General features: G+C 43.3%; 1 long non-coding RNA gene and 1 pseudogene across 1 annotated transcript; both read left to right on the top strand.

Moving 5' to 3' along the window:
* Positions 1 to 713: 713 nt before the first annotated feature.
* On the top strand, positions 714 to 7,823 carry LOC117073520. Its single transcript, XR_004433261.1, has 4 exons — positions 714 to 932; positions 2,209 to 2,267; positions 3,948 to 4,183; positions 7,082 to 7,823. It is a non-coding gene; the product is annotated as an uncharacterized LOC117073520 (long non-coding RNA).
* On the top strand, positions 4,868 to 4,967 carry LOC117073822 (annotated as a pseudogene).
* Positions 7,824 to 19,839: the final 12,016 nt, after the last annotated feature.

Here is a 19,839-nt window from a genome sequence, read left to right as displayed (position 1 = left end):
TCAGCCTCCTGAGTAGCTGGGATTACAGGCGCCCTCCCCAATGTCTGGCTACTTTTTGTATTTTTAGTAGAGATGGGGTTTCACTGTGTTGGCCAGGCTGGTCTCGAACTCCTGAGCAGGTGATTCACCTGCCTTGGCCTCTCAAACTGCTGGGATTACAGGTGTGAGTCACTACAACCGGCTTTAATGGGGTATTTCACTGCAGACTTTGATAAACAGAATATTAGCATTTTTGCTGTTGTTTTTATTTTACTCATGCTATTTTTCTTTAGACTCAATTATATTAACAGAAGTAAAGATAAAAGTATAAAAGCTAAAGACCAATACAGATTTAATAGTTACTCTATTCTACATATTGTGTTTAAATGATGTCCCTTTTTCTTTTTGTCCTTATAACTCAAGCTGTAAAAGCCAAAGGTCCAGTGATGATCCCATACCCTTTTTTTCCAGTGTCATGTTGAAGATCTTTATGTAGAAGGCCGTTCCAAAGGAACTTTTTTTTTTGTGGTGGGGGATGGGGTTTTCATTCTTCTTGCTCAGGCTGGAGTGCAATGGCGTGATCTTGGCTCACTGCAACCTCTGCCTCTTGGGTTCATGTGATTCTCCTACCTCAGCCTCCCGAGTAGGTGGGATTACAGGCAGGCGCCCACCATCATGCCAGCCTGAATTTTGTATTTTTAGTAGAGACAGGGTTTCACCATGTTGGCCAGGCTGGTCTTGAACTCCTGACCTCAGATGATCCTCCTGCCTCAGCCTCCCAAAGAGCTGGGATTACAGATGTGAACCACTGTGCCCGGCCAGGAATTTTTTTTAAGAAGGCTGTCTACTAATGGAATTCCTGGCCTGGAGAGGATATTGCTGTCAAAGGAATGGATTCATTTTTTTATTAAAAGGTAAGACTCTTGGATTCTTATTGGACTCTCCTCTCTATTGTGAGTAATAATTTTTTTTTATTGTTGACAAATATTTATTCACCACCAGGGTTATATTTAATTAAGTCTGAGTTATTTTATGGTTTTGTTTGGTTTTTTTGAGATGGAGTTTTGCTGTCCTTGCCCAGGCTGGAATGCAATGGTGCGATCTCGACTCAATGCAATATCCACCTCCTAGGTTCAAGCGACTCTCCTGCCTCAACCTCTGAGGAGCTGGGATTACAGGCATGTGCCACTATGCCTGTCTAATTTTGTATTTTTAGTAGAGTTGGGGTTTGTCTATGTTTGTCAGACTGGTCTCGAACTCCCAACCTCGGGTGATCTGCCTGCCTCGGCTTCCCAAAGTGCTGGGATTACAGGCATGAGCCACTGTACCTGGCCTATTTTAGGTATTTTTATCTTCCACTTTTTAATTTTTCTGGGTCCAATATTGAGTAAGTCATGCCAGTGTTAGCTTTTAAAACGTGAAGATTGCCCTCACCTGACTGGCACGCAATTGACGTTTTCTTTCACAATTTTCTGCTACTTTTGCTAAAGAAAATAGTATCCATGTCTTGTTTTTAAGCCTGAGATTTTAAGCCTATGTGGGAATAAATGATTGTTTTTATAGATGTGCAGAGGAAGATAGTCTTGAATGCAATGTGATATTAAAGGATCCCATTTAAGATTATTGTAATATGTTTCAAAGACCTGTGGGTTGCAAAGTTAACGAGTTTACTTGTGAGGACACATCCTCTATGAAGCACCTGATGAGACCATTTGCAATTATTATTTTGTTTGGTTACTGTATAGAAACCTCAAATGAAGATTTAGTTGTGCTCAAGCATCCCGATTGTCTTGTCTTTTCTTAATTAATTAATTAATTAATTATTTTTTTCCCTCCTGAGATGGAGACTTGATCTTTCACTTAGGCTTAGAGTACAGTGGCATGATGTTGGCTCCCTGCAATCTCTGCCTCCTGGGTTCAGACAATTCTCCTGCCTCAGCCTCCTCTGAGTAGCTGGGATTACAGGCACCTGCCACCACACTTGGCTAATTTTTGTATTTTTAGTAGAGACGGGGTTTCACCATGTTGGTCAGGCTGGTCTCGAACTCCTGACCTCAAGATCTGCCTACCTCGGCCTCCCAAAGTGCTAGGATTACAGGCATGAGCCACTGTGCCCAGTCTGTCTTTTCTTTTCACACCCACCCTTGGTGATGAAATGTTAAATATGTACTAGTGGATATTACTTTGCTGAATATTGCCTAGTGAATATTAAGTATTCTTACCTTTCAGAGATGAACTTATGAATTCAACAGGTGAAGATTTACAACTTGATAAATCAGCTTCGTGAGGTAGGTCTTCAGTCTTAAGTCAGGTTAGAAGATTATGTGAAGTAACGTTTAACATTAATTTCTTTTAATGGTAGCTTCTACATGAAATAATATGCCTCTAAGTACTAATTATATGCCAGGACAGGAAAATTCATGTTTTCAAAATTCTGATACTCTCAAGAACAAACTCATTTTCTTTTTATTAACCCATTTTTAAATACGTGTAAATACTACATTTTGGGTAGACAAAACTGAAAGAACAATATTTGTCCTACTTTTGAGATGCAAGATTAATGTGGCATAATGCATTCATTGAACAGGTTATTATTGAAGTCTACACCAGTCAACTGAACAAGCATTCATCAAATGTCCATGATATTCAGGACATAAGAAGTTTTTTTAAATAGTATGGAGCTGTGCATATTATCTTTTAATTAGATGATTTAGTTAGATATGTTTTTAAAGAAATAGAAATATAATTGATTTTCTTGTTTTGGCTCTGGAGTGGAGTGGGGATGAAACAGAATGGAATCACGCTGTTTGCAATTACTAAAATGGAAGGATTGCAGCAAGATCATGTCCCTAGTCTCCCCATAGCAAATGTCACATACTAGCTGTTTTTTGTTTGTTTGTTTGTTTTTTTAAGATGGAGTTTTGTTCTGTCGCCCATGCTGGAGTGCAGTAGTGTGATCTCAGCTCATGGCAAGCTCACCTCCTGGGTTCAAGCAGTTCTCCCTGCCTTAGCCTCCTGAGTAGCTGGGATTATAGGCCCCTGCCACCACGCCTGCCTAATTTTTGTATTTGTAGTAGAGTTGGGGTTTCACCATGTTGACCAGGCTGGCCTCGAACTCCTGACCTCAGGAGATTCACCTGCCTCAGCCTCCCAAAGTACTGGGATTATGGGTGTGAGTCACTGCACTTGGATTTAATGGGATATTTCACTGCAGACTTTGATAAACAGAATATTAGCATTTATGGTGTTCTTTTTATTTTACTCATACTATTTTTCTTTGGACTCAATTACAATAACAGAATTAAAGATCAAAGTATAAAAGTTAAAGACCAGTACAGATTCAATAATTATTCTTTTCTACATATTGTGTTTAAATGACATCCTTTTTCCTTTTTGTTCTTATAGCTCCAACTGTAAAAGCCAAAGGTCTGGGGATGATCCCATACCATTTTTTCCAGTCTCATGTTGAAGATTTTTATGTAGAAGTTCTTCCCAAAGGAATTTTTTATTTTTTTTTGAGACAGAGTTTTCACTCTTGTCGCCCAGGCTGGAGTGCAATGGCGCGACCTTGGCTCACTGCAACCTCTGCCTCCTGGGTTCAAGCAATTCTTCTGCCTTAGCCTCCCGAGTTGCAGAGGATGAGAAAAAGGCTGTGAACAAGCTTGCTGCTCTCTCCCTGTCCTACAAAAGAGCATACCTCATCTGTAACCAGAAGACCCTTTTGATTAGTCAGGGCTGGGCAGGCTGAGATGAAGGGGGGTGTGTGTGTGTGTGTGCGCGCGCGCCACACCCAGCTCATTTTCTAATTTTTTGTAGGGATGAGGTTTCACTGTGTTGCCCAGGCTGGTCTTGAACTCCTGGCCTCATGGGATCCTCCTGCCTTTGTCTCCCAGTGGCTGGGATTATAGGTATGAGCCACCTCACCTGACCTGCAATGTTTTTTCAACAGTATACTTTCTGTTTTACAGAGCCACCTAAGCTAAAGATTCCCTTGAGAACGAGTACTGTCCTGCGGTTTCATGGCCTTTCTTCCATTTGTGGTTCTTGCCAAGTGGAATTTAAATGACATCTTATCAAGATGGATAAACCCAAGTTTCCCAGTGCTGGAATATAGAAAATGGATGGACAAGTAAGTCGCACTCAGCACCCATAGCCCAGGCATGGGGACCTCAACACACCTGAGCTCCAGACGTCACCTTTCATTGTGAGTAGCTCTGAGATGACACTTCTGGTTGGTAAGTGCCTACTGGCAATAGTTTTTATAACAGCAAGTGAAGGAATAAATAGTCACCAAAACATTTTCTGTCCCCAATTCCAGCATTAATTGGATTAGATAGTTATTTTATGAAGAATTTTCCTATGCCACAGTCCTGACCATATCTTCAAGTGAACAGAAAAATTCTATTAAAAAGTGAACCTTCTGTCTCACTCTGTTGCCCAGACTGGACTGCAGTGGTGCAATTATGGCTCACTGCAGCCTCAACCTCCTGGGCTCAAGCAATCCTCCTGCCTCAGCCTCACAAGTAGCTGGGACTACAGGTGCTTGTCACCACACCTCACTAATTTTCCCATTTTTTTAATATGTGGATTCCACAGGACTGACTTCAGAAACTTGAGTATGCATGGATTTTGGTATACACAGAAATGGGGGAGCTGGAACTAATCCCCCCATATACCAAGGGACAAATTGTATCTGTTTTTACAATTATACTGTAGGATACATTATGTTCCATGACAATGGTAATTTTTAATGACAATTTTTGAGTGAAATTACCGTAAAAATAATTTACTGAGCTGTTACTAGGTATCTGTAAGTACCATAGATTTTTTGAATTCCCCATATCTCTTCCTTATTTCACGTAACCACTCTATCTTAAATTACTCATGCTTGCTTCAGTAGCACATGTACTTAAGTTGGAACAATAGAGAGATTGGCATGGCCTCTGTGAAAGTATGACATGCAAATTTGTGAAGCATTCCATATTTTTTAAAAAACGAGAAAAAAATTACTCCCAGATTTTCACTGTGTTTGTGCATATGACCTTTTGTTTGGGTTGAATTATATCCAAAGATGGTATTTCCGGAAGTGAGATTACTGTGAGTGACAGGGTATGAGCATTCTTATTATCCTTGATGTAAATTGCTGAGCTTTCAGGCAGGGTGGCTGTCAGCCTATAATTCCAGCACTTTGGGAGGCTGAGGTGGGAGGATTGCTTGAGGCCAGGAGTTGGAGGAGGCAGTAAAATGAGTCACTGTCTGTATTATTTTAAAAAAATTTCCAAGCTTTATCCTGGAAGGCTTATATACAATTTAAACACCACTGATACTACAAGAAAATGACCATTTCATTGCACCTTCACTGGCACAGGTATTATAATTTAACAAGTTATTTTCTGTGTGATAAATAAAAGACTTCATATTAGTCACTTTTTTTTTTTTTTTTGGAGACACAGTCTTGCTCTGTCGCCCAGGCTGTAGTGCAGTGGTATGATCTTGGCTCACTGCAACCTCTGCGTCCCAGGTTCAAGCAGTTCTGCCTCAGCCTCTTGAGTAGTTGGGATTACAGGCGCACACCACCATGCCTGGCTAATTTTTGTATTTTTAGTAGAGATAGGGTTTCACCATATTGATCAGGCTGGTCTCAAACTCCTGACCTCGTGATCTACCCGCCTCGGCCTTCCAAAGTGCTGGATTACAGGCGTGAGCCACGCACCCGGCCTATTTGTCACATGTTTTAACTTTCCTTATGTTAGCTTATTAACTTTATTTCTTTATTGTCCTTTTTTTTTTTTTTTTTTTTTTTTTTTTGAGATGAAGTCTTGCTCTGTCTCCCAGGCTTGAGTGTAGTGGCACAGTCTCAACTCACTGCAGTCTTGACCTCCTGGTCTCAGGTGATCCTTCCACCTCAGTAGGTGGGTCTATAGGCACATGCCACTATGCCTGGCCAATTTTTAAAAAATTTTTAGTAGAGACAAGGTCTTGCTTTGTTTCTTAGGCTGGTCTGGGACTACTAGCCTCAAGCGATCCCCCCAACACCCCCTCCCAAAATATTAGTATTATAAGCGTGAGCCACCATGCCTGGGCTGTCCGTGTCTTTTCCATTTATTTATAGAATTAATCTGTCGTTTACTAATGCGATGATCTGTTTAATCTTTTATTAAATTTTAAAAATAGTAAATACTTTTAAATGAATAAGTGAAAAATTGCCTTCACTCTTTAGACCCATAAGCTTATCTCAGGAAATAATTGCTATTGAGAAAATGGGCCATATCCTTCAAGATACATACATGATGATTGAACATCACTTCACATTTTCATATTTCGGGGACATTTGTGCCAACACCTATTGATCTATCTTAATCCCTTTCATGGTTGCATGATATTTTATTATGTAGATGTATCACAGTTTACCCATCAGCTGCTGTAGGCATTTAGGCTCCTTCTAATATTTGCTTTGAGTTCTTTATATAATTAAAAATTAACCCCCTTAGCCAGGTGTGAGGTCACACCTGTGTGGGATTACAGGCAGGTCACACCTGTAATCCCAGCACTTTGGAAGGTTGAAGTGGGAGAACTGCCTGAGTGTGGGAGATCACCACCAGCCTGGTCAACATAGCGACACTTTGTCTCTACTAAAAATTAAAAAAAAAAAAAAAATGAGCTACACATTGCACGTACACCTGTAGTCCCAGCTACTGGGGAGGCTAAGACTGGAGGATCACTTGAGCCTAGAAGGTTGAGGCTACAGTAAGCTATGATCACACCACTGCACTTTAGCTTTGGTAAGAGCAAGACTGTGTTTCTTAAATAAAATAAAAATTAAATGGGAATATTGCTCGAGCCCTGGAGGTTGAGGCTTAAGTTAACTGTGATTGCCCCACTGCAGCCCAGCCTAGGCGATAGAGCAAGACCCTTTTTCTAAAAATAAAATAAAATAAAAAGTAACCTTCTGTTATATTTCCCAGTAACACCTTCCCTCCTACGTTTCTGCTGGAAGCCCTTGCATTTTGTTTGTTTTTCACATACCATTTAAAAACTTTTAAGTACTGATGTCTGTCTGTGTCATCCCTCTTTTTTCTTTTCTTTTTTTTTTTTTTCAAAGAGTGTATTTTTGTCACTCCAGCTGGATCTGCCATGAAAGACTTCTGAATCCAGGAAGCGAGACTGACTGGCAACATGTTATTTAGGTACAAAAAGATTTGGACTATAACTCAAAAATGATCAAATAATAGTGCATGCATCAAGTGCAATGGGAAGCTCTTCTGGAGGGTGAGATAAGCTTCCAGTTAAGGTGACATTGAAGCCAGGTCCTGAAAGATGAGGAAGAGTTGTATGAGAGTGGGGAGGGAAGGGGGAGGTGGAGGGATGAGGATGGGCTGGGATGGGATGGAGTGAGCAGCCCAGGCAGGAAAACCAGCACTGTACAGACCTGGACAATGAAGATGGCACATGTTGTTCAGGGAATGGTGAATTAAGTGTGGCAGGAGTGCTTTATAGAGACAGTAACTTGCTTGTATGGAATTTTGCTCGAGACCTCATTACAGTTTCTAAGTTTTTGATGTTACCATGCATCACTGTCCTTGTCAAACAGTATGATGATCACAATAACATCAAGCATAGTATTTCATTAATTCTCACAAAAACAGGTAGGTGCGACAGTTATCCCCATTTTATGCACGAAATGATGAAGACTTGGGGTTAATGAGCGATTTGCCCAAGCTCACCTGGATATTAAGACTGAGTCAAATGTTAGGTCTGGTCTGACTTTAATGCTTGCCTTGTTCATGAACACCATGCATTGTCTCTCCTATGCAGTTAAGCAGGTAGACAGGTGAGAGAAGAACTCATGTTTTTCTCTACTCACACACTTCTAACCAAATGTGTGTGTGGAGTTTCTACACCAGTTCTCCAACTCTCTGGATACCAACTGCGTATTCCACAATTCCATTCCGACACTACCTGGGGTTAGTGCAGACCTCACAGGTTAGGGGCTCAGTCCCACGAGACCACCCTCACTTCAGATGCCAATTGCAAGTCCTAGGTTGTCACCTGTATTTCAGCCAACCAGTTAGAAATCAGGGTTTCCCATGACTCTCTTCTTGAGTTTAGTTATTTGCTAGAACAACTCACAGAACTTAGAAAAACAGGTTTTTCCTTTTCTTTTTTTTTTTTTTTTTAAGAGACAGGGCCTCGCTGTGTTGTCCAGGCTGGCGTGCAGTGGTGCAATCATAGCTCATTGAAGCCTCAGCCTCCAGGGCTTAAGTGATTCTCCTGCCTCAGCCTCTCAAGTAGCTGAAATTACAGGGTTCCCACCACCACATCTGGCTAATTTCTTTTATTTTTTGTATAGATGGGGTCTTGTTATGTTGCCCAAGCTGGTCTCAAATTCCTAGACTCAAGTGATTTCCCCCCACCTCTGCCTCCCAAAGTGCTAGGATTACAGGCATGAGCCATCTCATCTGGCCAGCTTATTTTCTGTTACTGGCTCAATGTAAAAGCTCCATCTCAGGAACAGCCAGTGAAAGAGATGCACAGGGCAAGGTAAGTGGGGAGGGGCACAGAGCTTCCATGCCCTCTGTTGGGCACACTACCCTCCCAGCACCTCCTTGTGTTCAGCGACACAGAAGTTCTCCAAACCCTGTTGTTTGGGTTTTTATGGAGGCATAATTGATTGGCCATTGGTAGTTAAGTCAATCTGCAGTCTCTTTTGCCTCCTGGAGTTCAGCAGGTGAGGCTGAAAGTTCCAAGCTTCAACAAATGTGGTTGGGTCTGGGCACAGTGGCTCATGCCTGTAATCCTAGCACTTTGGGAGGCCGAGGCGTGTGGATCACTTGAGGTCAGGATTTTGAAACCAGCCTGATCAACTTGGTGAAACCCCATCTCTACTAAAAATACAAAAATTAGCTGGGCGTTGTGGCACATCCCTATAATTCTAGCTACTCAGGAGGCTGAAATAGGAGAATTGCTTGAACCTAGGAGGCAGAGGTTGCAGTGAGCTGAGATTGTGCCATTGCACTCCAGCCTGGACTACAAGAGCCAAACTCCGTTTAAAAAAAAAATGTGGTTGGTTCCTCTGGCAGCCAGCCCTCCTCCTGAAGCAGTCTGGGAGCTTGTAGCCACTCTATCAGCTCAACAGCATCCCCCACATGCATTCTTACCATGCTGCAGATCTGAAAGACCTTAGAGACCCTTGTGTCAGGAAACTGGGACTAAGACTAAATATTAAAACAGAAAATGCTCCTATTACCTCCGTCACTAAGGACTTTATAAGAGCTTTAGAAGTTCTATGCCAGGAACCAGGGGCAGAGACCAAGTGTATATTTCTTTTCTTATATTTGAGACAGAGTCTCGCTCTGCCACTGAGGCTGGAGTGCAGTGATGTGATCATAGCTCACTGCAGCCTTGACCTCCTAGGCTAACGCGATCCTCCACCTTAGCCTCTCCAGTAGCTGGAACTACAGGCATGCATCACCATGTCCAGCTGATTTTAATTTTAATTTTATAAAGGCGGTGGGGGGGTCTTCCTATGTTCCCCAGGCTGGTCTCAAACTCTTGGCCTCAAGCATTCCTTCCTCTTTGGCCTCCCAAAGTGTTGGAATTACAGATGGGAGCCCCCATGCCCACCAATCACAAGGATCTTTATAAAAGAAAGAAAGGAGGTAGGAGAGTCAGAATTAGAGAAGGAGATGTGGTGATGGAAGAAGAGGTCAGAGAGGGAGATTTGAAGATGCTGCACTTCTGGCCTTGAATATGGAGTCAGGGGCCATCTTCAAGGTGAGTCAAGGAATAGGGGTGGCTTCTAGAAGCTGGAAAAGGCAAGGGAGCACATTCTCTCTAGAGCCTCCAGAAGGAATGCAGCCCCTCTGATACCTGACTTCAGCCTTAATAGACCTAATTGGGCTTCTGGACCCCAGAACTGTAAGATGGTAGATTTGTGGTGTTTCAAGCCACTAAATATAGGGTAGTTCATTGTAGCAGCAAGAAAAAATGAACATGAAGCTAGGGCTTTATGTTACAGTTGCTCATGCCTGTAATCCCAGCACTTTGGGAGGCTGAGGTAGGAGGATAGCTTGAGCCCAGGAGCTTAAGATCAGCCTGGGCAACATAATGAGACCTCATGTCTAAAAAAGTTTTTTTTTAAAAAAAGGCTGGGCGCGGTGACTCACATTTGTGATCCCAGCACTTTTAGGAGACCGAGGGGGTTGAATCATGAGGTCTGAAGTTCAAGACCAGCCTGGCCGAGATGGTGAAACCCCATCTCTACTAAAAATAAATTAGCTAGGTGTGGTGCCTGTAATCCCAGCTACTCGGGAAGCTGAGGCAGAGAATCACTTGAACCTGAAAGGCAGACTTTGCAGTGAGCTGAGATCACGTTGTTATACTTCAGCCTGGACGACTGAGACTCTGTCTCAAAAAAAGAAAAAAAAAAAAATTGCCAGGTATTGTGGCATGCAGCTGTAGTCTCAGTTCCTAGGGAGGCTGAGGCGGGAGGATTGTTTAAGCCTGGGAAGTTGAGGTTGCTGTGAGCTGTGATTGCACCACTGTACTCCAGCCTGGGCAATAGAGCAAGACCTTGTTTCAAAAAGAAAGAAATGAGCATGGTGGGAACGGGGACAAATGGCAATGTTGAGTAGAGTGGTCAGGGCTAGCCTCATAAGTGAATATTGAGCAAAAGTTTGAAGCAGATGATGGAGCTGGCCAAGGTGCTGAGGGAAGAGCACTGTAGGCTGAGTCAACAGGATAAAGGCATTAGAAGGAAACTCCCTGGTGTGTCTGAGGCTCTGGAAGGAGGCCAGTGGAGCAAAGAGAGAGAGGGAGCGAAGTTGGCGAGGAGGCCAGGGAGTTGCTGGCCTTGGTACAGATCATGTAAGCCCTGGGACACTATTGCTGGGGCTTTGGCTTTTACTCTTGACTAAAATGGGAACCACCGAGGGGTTCTGAGCAGAGAGGCAACATGATCTGTCTCCTGATTTAAAGCACGCCCTGGCTGCCAAGTTGAGAAAGACTCTGGGAAGATTTGTGTAGAAGCATGGGGGCCAAGCTGTGGCAACATCCCGGTGGGAGGTGATAGTGGTCCTGACCTGGTGCACGGTGGTGGTGAGAGATGGTCAGAGCCTGGATACATGTTGAAGTCAGTCAATAGAATTTCCTGACAGACTGGATGTGAGCTGTGAGAGAAAGCAGGGGTCAAGGTTGAGTTTGATTCTAATTGAATTATTAAGTAATTTAAAAAAAAACCCTACTACCTTTCCCAGTTCTACCAAGTAAAGGATGCTAAATTAAAAAAATCCCAAGTCAGGCCAGGGGCAGTAGCTCACACCTATAGTTCCAACAGTTTGAGAGACAGAGATGGGAGTATGTTTTAAGGCCATGAGTTTGAGAGCAGCCTGGGCAACATAGTAAGACCTCCTCTCTACAAAAATAAAAGAAAGAAATTTAATAAAATAAATATAGCCAGGCATGGTGTTGTGTACCTACTCAGGAGGCTGAGGTGGGCAGATCTCTTGAGGCTAGGAGTTTGAGGCCAGCTTGGGCCACATATTAAGACTTCTCTCTCTCAAAAAATTAATAATAATAAACAAAAGCCTGACATGGTGGTACTTGCCTGTATTTCCAGGTATTGGGGCAGCTGAAGCAGGAGCATCTCTTGAACCCAGTTGGTCAAGGCTGCAGTGAGCTATGATTATACCACTGGACTCCATCCTGGGTGACACAGTGGGACCCTGTCTCAAAATACAATTACAAATGAAATGAAATCTCAAGTCAGACCAGTCCCTTCTAGGCTCTGTGGCATGATCGGGTTTGTGTGGCTGCGGATGAGGAGACCCCTGCCCAATTGTTGTTGGCTTTATAATCAGTTTATTTTTCAGTATAGTAATCAAATATATTTCATCATACTTGATGGTCTCAGATATGTGTGGGTTTTGGAATTCCCCTTGGAACAGGTTGTAAGATCTTATTTGCTCCATCATTCCATAATTTTTAAAATCTGATCAGTGTTTAATAAGATCAGAATTGATATTAGACTACCTAGTCAGTTTTGATTATTGAGAAAATGAAATTGTGTTGTTTGCACTTTATCCAAGATTGGTGTCATGTTGGGTAAATCTAATCAATACTTGAACAAATGCAAAATTAGAGCTTTATCGTGAAAAACTATGTTATTCTTGAAGAAGATGCCATTTCTTTTTTTCTTTTGTTTGTTTAAGATAGAGTCTTGCTCTTGTCACCCAGGCTGGAGTGCAATGGTGCGATTTTAGCTCACTGCAACCCTTGCCTTCTGTGTTCAAGCAGTTCTCCTGCCTCAGCCTCCGGAGTAGCTGGGATTATGGGTGCCTGCCACCACATCCAGCTAATTTTTGTATTTTTAGTAGAGACAGGGTTTCACCATGTTGGCCAGGCTCGTCTTGGACTCCTGACCTCAGGTGATCTGCCTGCCTCAGCCTCCCAAAGTGCAGGGATTACAGACGTGAGCCGCCACGCCTGGCCTCCATTTCTTTTTCGTAGTCTTTAGTAAACAGCTGGTATTGTTGCAGACTTAGAACTTGAAAAATTCCTAAGTGCAGGCACTTAGGAATTTTTCACTAGAAGGCATGTAAAGAAAGACCGTGGGCATTTGTAATGAATTTAGCATTCATTTTTTGCATGACTGTCCCCAGAGCTGTAACTTTACTAATGAATTCTTTAGAAACCACCTAGCCTAGCATCTGAGCCTAACCAGCCACTCACCCTGGTTGTTCAGTGCTCTTTTGTTCTTGTCTGTTTCTCCTCCAACTTGGCTACATTCAGAAAGTGATACAAACTTGGATTTGTTTTCTTTCCTTTTTAGAGACAGGGTCTTGCTCTGTTGCTCAGGCTGCAGTACAATGACATGGTCATGGTTCACTATAGCCTCAAACTCCTGGACTCGAGCAGTTCTCCCACTTCAGTCTCCCAAATAGCTGGGACTGCAGACATGTGCCACCATGCCCAGCTAATTTTTTTTGTTTTTTATCATAGAGATGAGATCTTGCCAGGTTGCTCAGACTGGGCTCAAAACTCCTGACCTCAAGTGATCCTCCTGCCTCAGCCTCCCAAAGTGGTGGGATTACAGGCAGGCATGACCACCTGTGCCCAGCCCCCTATTATTATTTTAAATAATAGCTTTATTAAAATATGATTCACATGCCATTCACTTTATTTATTGAAATCTGCAATTCAGTAGGTTTTAGAATATTCAGAGAGCTGTGCATTGATCACCACAGTCACTTTTAGAATCTTTTATTACCCTATAGAGAAATCCATACCCCTTAGCCACTACCTCCTACTCCCCCCCACCTGCCTTGGCCCCCAGCCTTCGGCAACCATTGATTCATTTTTTTGTCACTATAGATTTGCCTAATCTGGACAAATAGAATTGTACAATATGTGATCTTTTGTGGCTTTTTTTCCCTCTTAGCACAATGTTTTCAAAGTTCCTTTATGTCATAGTGTGATCAATATTTCATTCCTCCTATGGCTGAGTAATATTCCATGGTAGAGACATGCTGCATTTTGTTTATCTGTTCATCAGTTGGTGGACATTTGGGCTGTTTCCATGTTTTGGCCATTATGAATAATGCTGCTGTGAAGATTGTTGTACAATATATATTTGTGTGGATATATATTTTTATTTCTCTGGGATAGATGCCTAGGAGTGAAATTGTTGCATTATATGATGACTGCACATTTTGAGAAACTGCCAGACTGTTTTCTTAAGTGGCTACACCAGTTGCGTGTGATGGCTCACACCTGTAATCCCAGCTACTCAGGAGGCTCCGATGGGAGAAATTAAGCCCATGAATTCAAGACCAGCCTGGGCAAGATAGTGAAACCCTGTCTTGATTAAAAAAAAAAAAAATCCAATTGAAATGACAGGAAAAGTAATACCCAAACAAAGTGTTTACACGATTTTATGTTCCCACCAGTAATGTATGTGGGTTCCAATTCCTCCACATCTTCACTGACATTTTTTTTTTTTTTAGATGGGGCTGCTCTATCTCTCAGGCTGCAGCGCAATGACACCATCACAGTTCACTGCAGCCTTGACCTCCCAGGCACAAGTGATTCTCTCATCTCAATGCCTGACTAATTTTTATATTTTTTTGGAGTGATCGGATTTTACCATGTTGCCCAGGCTGATCTCATACTCCTGGCCTCAAGTGATCTACCCACCTCAGCCTCCCAAAGTTCTGGAATTACAGGCTGAGCCACCATGCCTGGCCTTCACCAACATTTGTCATTATGTTTTTTTTTTCTTTTATACTTTAAAGCGGTATAAGAACAAGTGTCTTCGATTATAGGAAACAATATAATCCCAGAGCATTGGGAGGCTAAGACAGGAAGATGTGTTGATGCCAGGAGTTTGTTTTCTGTTTTTTTTTTTTTTTTTTTTTTAAGACAGTCTCACTCTGTTGCCTAGGGTGGAGTGCAGTGGTGCGATCTTGGCTCACTGCAACCTTTGTCTCCCAGGTTCAAGTGATTCTCCTGACTCAGCCTCCCAAGTAGCTGAGACTACAGCTACACGCCACTACTGCCTGGCTAATTTTTGTATTTTTAGTAGAGTCGGAGTTTCACCATGTTGGCCAGGCTGGTATCAAACTCCTGATTTCAGGTGATTTGCCTGCCTCAGCCTTCCAAAGTGCTAGGATTACAAGCATGAGCCACCATGCCCAGCCTGATGCCAGGAGTTTTAGACCAGCCTGGGCAACCTAGCAGGACCTTGTCTCTACAGAATATTTAAAAATTAGCCAAATGTGGTGGTGCCTGCCTATAGTCTCTCTCTCTCTCTCTCTTTTTTTTTTTTTTTTTAACTTTTTGAGACATGGTCTGTCTCTGTCTGAAACTCCTGGGATCAAGTGATCAGTCCTCCTACCTCATCCTACCAAGTAGTAGGGACCACAGGTGCATGCCACCCAGGTCTTGCTATGTTGCCCAGGCTGGTCTTGAGCTCCTGGCCTCAGGCAGTCCTCTCACCTTGGCCTCCCACAGTACAAGGATTACAGGTATGAGCCATCATGCCTGGCCCCTACCCTGCCTATTGAGAACCAAAAGAAGAATCCAAATTCTCCCTAGCTCAACTCGAGCCATTTCCTGATTGCATCATCAGCAAGGAGCTGGTTATTGAGCTGTCCAGACCTCCCAAGTGGCACAGAAATGAGGTGAGGGAGTTTTCCTGCTGCTCCACTCTGTGAGGAGTTGGAAGATGATGTTTACTCGTTTGCAGAGAGAGATACCTTGTAGGCACCTTAGGATGGAGGGGACCCTGATTCCAATGTCGTTTTTTTCTTTAGAAACAGGACCTTGCCCTGTCACTCAGGATGGAGTTCAGTGGGCCAATCATGGCTCACTGTAGCCTCAAACTCCAAGGCTCAAGCAGTCCTACCACATCAGCCTTCTCAGTAGCTGGCCCACAGGTGAGCACCATGACACTCAGTGAATTTTGTTTTTATTTTTTTGTAGAGATGGGGCCTCAACTATGTTGCCAGGGCTGACCTTGAACTCCTGCACTCAAGGGATTTTCCTGCCTTGGCCTCCCAAAGTATTGTGTATTACAGGCATGAGCCATTGTGCCCACTGTCTCTGGTTCTTAACCTTCTGCCTCCCTCTTTCACTTTTAAAGAATTACATGTAATTACATGGGCTCTCCTAGATACTCCAGGATAATCTTGTTTTAAGGTTAGCTGATTAGCAACATTAATTTTATCTGCACTCTTAATTCCCCCTTCCTATGTAATTGTGCTGCGTAACATAGGAATGAGCAATTGGTGGGGGTGGGGGTTATTACTTTGGCTACCACAGTAACTGTTTTGTGCCAGGTACTGAGCTAAGCACTGGTGAATTAAGCATGAATAACACACTCTCCCTAATCATCATCCACTCATGGGAGGAGCACCTCACCTGCCATGCTCCAGAGAATCTGGGGAGTCAAGGAAGTCTTCCGTGAGGAGGTGATGCCAAAGCGGACAAGTGACGGAGGAGCTGAAGCTAGCCAGGAAGAGAGTAGAGGTTTAAGGGGAAGCGCATTATAAGCAGAGGGTATCACCCACTTCAGAGACTCCCAGAGGAGAAAGAGTGTGCATTCAGGGGACAGATGAGGCTCAGTTGGACTCCATAGCAGGTGAAATGGAGAGGGGCAAGCAGTGAGGCTGCCTTGCAAGGCAGAGCAGAGCAGGGGCTGTTAAGGAGTTTGGACTTAATCCCCGAGGCAAGGAGAAGTGATGTAAGTTGGGGAGTAACGTGATGAGATTCTCAGTGGGTGTGCAGGAGACCTCTCACTGAGTTTAGGGAGACGTTTTTAAAATAGAAGAAGTTTGAGTAATTTAAATGATGGTGGGAAGGAGCTAAAAGTGGGGGATAGGTTAAAGATACAGGAAAGTGGGAGGAAGAACTGACAAGTGAGGTTCCCGAGAGGGCAGGAGAAGAGGAGATTCCCATAGAGGGATTTACACTTTCTTTTCTTTTCTTTTTCTTTCTAAGACAGGGTCTTACTCTGTCACCTAGGCTGGAGTACAGTGGCATGATCTTGGCTCACTGTAGTGTAGACTTCCCAGGCTCAAGGGATCCTCCCACCCCAGACTCCCAAGTAGCTGGAACTACAGGTGTGCACCACCACCACACCTGGCTAATATTTTTCTTTTTTTGGTAGACACAGAGTCTCACTATGTTGTGCTGACTGGTCTCCAACTCCTGGCCTCAAGCGATCCTCCTGCCTAGGCTTCCCAAACTGCTGGGATTACAGGCATGAGCCACAATGCCTGCCTCTGCTAGTTCTGTATTCTCTAGAGACATCTTTACTTTGTGCTAGTGTGTCCCTCATTATGCTGATCCTCTGTTAAAATTAATACCTTTTTTTTTGAGATGGAGTTTCACTCTTATTGCCCAGGCTGGAGTGCAATGGCGCTATCTCGACTCACCGCAACCTCTGCTTGCCGGGTTCAAGTGATTCTCCAGCCTCTGCCTCCGGAGTAGCTGGGATTACAGACATGTGCCACCATGCCCAGCTAATTTTGTATTTTTAGTAGAGACGGGGTTTCTCCGTGTTGATCAGGCTGGTCTCGAACTCCTGACCTCAGGTGATCCACCTGCCTTGGCCTCCCAAAGTGCTGGGATTACAGGCATAAGCCATTGCGCCTGGCCAAAATTAATACTTTTTATATTAAATTTACATATATGTATTTTTTTCTTTTTGATACCGGGTCTCACGCTGTCACCCAGGCTGGAGTGCAGTGGCACAACCTCTGCTCATCGCAGCCTCCACCTGCCAGGCTCAAGCAATTCTCCTGCCTCAGCCTCCCACGTAGCTGGGATTACAGGTAAGTGCCACCACACTGAGCTAATTTTTGTGTTTTTTGTAGAGATGGGGTTTCGCCATGTTTCCCAGAGTGGTCTCAAACTCCTGAGCTCAAACAGTCCACCCACCTTGGCCTCCCAAAGTGCTGAGATTACAGGTGTGATCCACCTTGCTCATTCTAGTTTAAACTTTGAGTTGATTGTGTCTCCTGATTGGATTCCTACAAATACAGAATTGATGTTAGGAAGGAAACCAGGAGATAGACCCACACAGATAGGATTTGGGAATAGGTTTGGTTATCCAAGGAGCAGTGCTGAACTCCTTCCTAATGGGATATAGGATGCTGGTGATTTCCAGGAAGTGACCTCACAATGACTCAAGCTACTGTTGATTGTGATGAAATGCCAGGTGAAGCATATGCCCTGTGAGCTTAGGGGTGCTACAGTTGACCACTGCTGCAGTAAATATGACTCTGAAGAATGGCATGGGATGAATCCTTTCGAATGCACTTGAGCAGTGGTCTCCAACCACAGGGCCACAGAACTGGAGGTGAGCAGCAGGCGAGTGAGGGAAAACTTCACCTGTATTTCTAGCCCCTCCCATCGCTTATGTGACCACCTGAGCTCCATGTCCTGTCAGATGAGCAGCAGCATTCGATTCTCATAGAAGCACGAACTCTGTTGTGAAGTGTGCATGCGAGGGATCTAGGTTGTGCACTCCTTACGAGAATCTAATGCCTGATGTTCTATCACTGTCTCCCATCACCCCAGATGGACAGTCTCATTGCAGGAAAACAAGCTCAGAGATCCCACTGAGTCTACATTATAGTGAGTTGTAGAATTATTTCATTATATATTACAATGTAGTAATAATAGATATAAAGTGCACTATATATGTAATGCGCTTGAATCATCCTGAGATTATTCCCTCCACTCCCAGTCTGTGGAAAAATTGTCTTCCACACATTCACTCTGTTTTTTGGTAGAGACAGGGTCTTAATATATTGCCCAGGCTGATCTCAAAGTCCTGGCCTCAAGTAATACACCTCTCAGCCTCCCAAAGTGCTGAGATTATAGGCATAAGCCACCACCCTCAACCAAGACTGTTTCTTAAACCAAATAAAAATTAAGTGAGATTACTTGAGCCCAGGTGGTCGAGGCTGCAGCGAGCCCTGATTGCACCACTGCACTCCAGCCTAGGTGACAGAAAATAAAAAATAAAATAAAAATAATGTCTCAAAAAATAAAATACAAATTAACCCTTTATGACATTCCCAGTGACTTTCCCTCCGAAGTGTTCCCCACAAGTCTTTGAATTTTGTTTGATTTTCACATATTATTTAAGATGTTTAAGAACTTGTATCTGTCTGTGTCATCCCTTTATTTCCAAAGAATGTCTTTTTGTCATTTCCGGCTGGATCTACCATGAAAAACTTCTGAATCCAGGAAGAGAGACTGACTGGGCAACATGTTATTCAGGTACAAAAAGACTTAGAGTGTAACTCAAAGATGATCAAATAATAGTGCATGCGTCAAGTGCAGTGGGAAGCTTCCAATTAAGGTGACCCTTGAAGCCAAGTCCTGAAAGATAAGGAAGAGTTGTATGAGAGTGGGGAGGGAAGGGGGAGGTGGAGGGATGAGGAATGGGCTGGGATGGGATGGAGTGAGCTGCTCAGGCAGGGAAACCAGCACTGTACAGACCTGGACAATGAAGATGGCACATTTTGTTCAGCAATGGTGAATTAATTAAGCGTGGCAGGAATGCTTTGTAGAGACAGTAGTCTGCTTGTATGGAATTTTGTCTGAGACACCTGACTACAGTTTCTAATTTTTTGATGTTATCATCCATCACTGTGCTTGTCAGATAGTTTGGAATAGGGATAATGATCACAATAACACCAAGCAGAGTATTTCGTTAATTCTCACAGAATCACAGGTAGGTGCCACAGTTATCCCCATTTTATGAATGAAGTGATGAAGACTTAGGAATAATGAGTGATTTGCCCAAGCTCACCTGGGTATTAAGACTGAGTCAAATATTGGGTCTGGTCTGACTTTAATGTTTGCTTTGTTCATGAGCACCACGTATTGCCTCTCCTATGCAGTTAAGCAGGTAGACAAGTGACAGAAAAACCCGTGTTTGTCTCTACTCACACACTTCCGACTGAATGTGTGTATGGAGTTTCTACACCAAATTCTCCAATGCTCTAGATATTAACTGGGTATCCCACGATTTTATTCTGACACTTCCTGGACTTAGCACAGACCCCACAAGTAAGGGGCTCAGTCCCACGAGACCATCCTCACTTCAGATGCCAGTGGCAAGTCCTAGGTTGTCACCTGTACTTTTGACCAACCTGTTACAAATCAGGGGTTCCCATAACTCTCTTCTTGGGTTTAATAATTTGCTAGAACAGTTTACAGAACTCAGAAAAACAGTTTATTTTCTTTTTTTCTGAGAGAGACGGTCTTATTTTGTTGCCCAGGCTGGTGTGCTATATTTCTTTTCTTTTTTTTTTGAGACAGAATCTCCCTGTGTCATCCAGGCTG

This window comes from Trachypithecus francoisi, unplaced genomic scaffold (genome assembly GCF_009764315.1).
Source record: "Trachypithecus francoisi isolate TF-2019V2 unplaced genomic scaffold, Tfra_2.0 Lachesis_group4, whole genome shotgun sequence".
NCBI classification, from domain to species: domain Eukaryota; kingdom Metazoa; phylum Chordata; class Mammalia; order Primates; family Cercopithecidae; genus Trachypithecus; species Trachypithecus francoisi.
Note: the sequence above shows the minus strand (reverse complement) of the source record. Positions and strands in the feature narration are given on the sequence as shown.